This window comes from Schistocerca americana, chromosome 6 (assembly GCF_021461395.2).
Source record: "Schistocerca americana isolate TAMUIC-IGC-003095 chromosome 6, iqSchAmer2.1, whole genome shotgun sequence".
Classification (NCBI taxonomy): Eukaryota; Metazoa; Arthropoda; class Insecta; order Orthoptera; family Acrididae; genus Schistocerca; species Schistocerca americana.
Genome location: NC_060124.1, coordinates 372,724,659 through 372,727,569, shown reverse-complemented (window position 1 = coordinate 372,727,569; position 2,911 = coordinate 372,724,659). Strand labels below are relative to the sequence as shown.

The window sequence follows — 2,911 nt, the reverse complement described above, 5'->3', positions numbered from 1 at the left end:
CAGTAAATATTACCAACCAACAGTGACAGCGTCACTATTATTATTTACTACTATTTCTTATACAGAATAAGCAAGTTCCTAACGCCAGAGAGTCCTCCCTCGGGCATGGGTGTACGCGTTTTCCATAGCGTAAGTTAGTTTAAGTTAGATTAAGTAGTGTGTAAGCTTAGGGACCGATGACCTAAGCAATTTGACCACATAAGGTCTTACCACAAATTTACAATTTACAATGTAGAGAAAGACGGACAATAACAATGGAACACCAAGAACGAAGCTCTCGGATTAAAGAGAGTTTAACACAGAGATGCAGCTTTTCGTAACTGCAAAAAAAAGGCATAATTGCTCAAAAGTAATAACAGTAATTAAGAAACACTTAATTAGTGATTTGAGGGAATATTAAAACATTTCACGAACAGCTACTACTACCTGTGGAAATGAAGTATAACAATATATACGAAATTCAAGCATAAATAGCAATTCCTCCGCTTTATCCTGATCCAAATACTCTCAATAACAATAAGATATTGATCTATATTTCATTTATATACTTCAAGGTTTCAGAATAAAAACACCTTTTGAAGAAAAATTTGTTAGTTTTGTGAAATGTCTTGTCTAGAGGTAAAAACTAAAATAGATTAGTGAAACATTTGACAAGCTTTTGAATGGTGCTCGAAATCATGTACAGCAAATAAAGTGCTGAGCCAGAATTTAAATTTGTATGTTTAACTTAGAATTTTAAAGAATACTAGGAAATATTTTTCTTGTGGAGTTTCAGTGAGTGATCTCCTTACGTCTGTAACGTATAAGCATCTCAGCTGCTGCACATGATTTCGAGCGTTATGTAAAGGCGCATCAAGTGTTTCTGTAATCTATTTCACATTGTTACACCCCGGGATAACATCCTCAGTGGACACTAAAACTTTGTTCAAATTCTACCATGGCAGCTCCTGCAAGGAGCGTGTTGCGGTAGACACTGAAGCTATTGCAACGGGAGTGGAGCACTCAGGCCTCCAATGAAAGCATAATGACATCGTGGGAGCCGAGAGCTGCCGTCATACTAGTAACCAAGCACAGTTTCATCGGAAAGCTTAGGTACGATGCAACTTTTAAGTGTTCAAGTGTCGAGCCAGCGGAGAAGAGCCTCTGAAAGGTGAAGTTGCGAGAGCCTGAAGTCAGTAGGAGAGCTGAAAGCGAGTTAAAACCAGGACACATGATGTCATAGCCACACTCACCTCCACAGAGTGCATGGGGAGCGCCTACGTAAACACCCCCATCCTTCCTAACAAATGTTTCGCTGCTGATTGCTGATTGCCAACTGCCCAGGACATACTCCTTGTGTCTCTCGGCACGCCTAACTGTCTTCCATCGTCCGGCTGGAAAGACGCTACTTCTGACAGCTGCACTGCAAACGTTTGAGGCCATACTAATGGGGCGTAGAGGCCGCCATCACGTTGCATGCCCGCTGAAAGCTTGACCCGCGTGACCTAGATGCTGTCCGTCATTCGCCTTCGACCTCCACAAGAGAACTTTGGAGATCGATATGCAGAGTTCGAGGTCACCGGATTCCACCGCCCGACGGCCACCCGTGACGTAGCAGCTGCAGCCCGCCGGTTCACTGTGCTGGAGGTACTGCAAGATGAGCATAAGCTGGCCTTCCACTGCTAAAAGATGCTATTCCGCCTGACTGGGTGAGGCGCGATGCTTTGGAAGACAATCCTGTATTAGGGTCCATTGCCTAATAAATGTACTATTGAAATTACAATGAAATGAACACCCTTAACTGCTTACAGGCGTTGACATACGTCAACGGGGACAGATGAAAATGTGTGCCCCGACCGGGACTAGAAACCGGGATCTCCTGCTTACATGGCAGACGCTCTATCCATCTGAGCCGCCGAGGACACTGAGGATAGCGCGACTGCAAGGATTTATCTCTGGCACGCCTCCCGCGAAACCCACATTCTCAACGTATTGTCGCACACTACATTCGTAGTGCCCCCGCCCATTATACTCATTATTCGCGGCGCGTTGCCAATTCCCGTAAGAGTTCGGGCATTGGTTGTGCACAGAAGAAGAAGATGGTCAAGTGGCCGGTGAGTCTTAACTATATATTTACTAAGATGGTATCTGTTCTTTCGGACATTTCCGAAAGAACAGATACCATCTTAGTACATATAAATGCACTATTGTCAATGATGTTTTCTTAGCGCTCTCGAGCATAACAGTGTCCTCACCACTGCATCCCACCCGGCTCCCTCCTGATGATTGTAGGAGTCTGGGACAGGATTCCTATAATTTTCTGCTTTTAAACAAATATTTCACAAAACATTTGATCTTTTTTTCTCAAAACAGTTTTCTATTTCCTCATCGGTATGGAAAAGGAAGAGAGCAAATATCAGAATGGTGTATCCTCCGCCATTGACTGTACAATGGCTCTCAGATTATTTTTGTATATGTAGTGTTTCTACGACCAACGGCCTTGCCGCAGTGGTAACAACGGTTCCCGTCAGATCACCGAAGTTAAGCGCTGTTGGGCTGGGCTAGCACTTGGATGGGTGCCCATCCGGTCTGCCCAGAGCTGTTGGCAAGCGGGGTACACTCAGCCCTTGTGAGGCAAACTGAGGAGCTACTTGATTGAAAAGTAGCGGCTCCGGTCTCGGAAACTGACATACAGCCGGGAGAGCGGTGTGCTGGCCACATGCTCCTCCGTATCCGAATCCAGTGACGCCTATGAGGTGAGGATGACACGGCGGTCGGTCAGTACCGTTGGGTACTCATGACCTGTTCGGGAGGAATTTAGTTTTAGTTTAGTTTTAATTTTCTCTACAGGCTACTGCTTTGAATATGATGGTGCAGAGCCGGCCGGTGTGGCCGTGCGGTTCTAGGCGCGTCAGTCTGGAACCGCGTGACC

At 45.3% G+C, this 2,911-nt stretch overlaps 1 pseudogene; it reads left to right on the top strand.

The window, feature by feature from the left end:
* The first annotated feature begins 2,469 nt into the window (after positions 1-2,469).
* Positions 2,470-2,587, top strand: LOC124620575 (annotated as a pseudogene).
* The last annotated feature ends 324 nt before the right edge of the window (positions 2,588-2,911 follow it).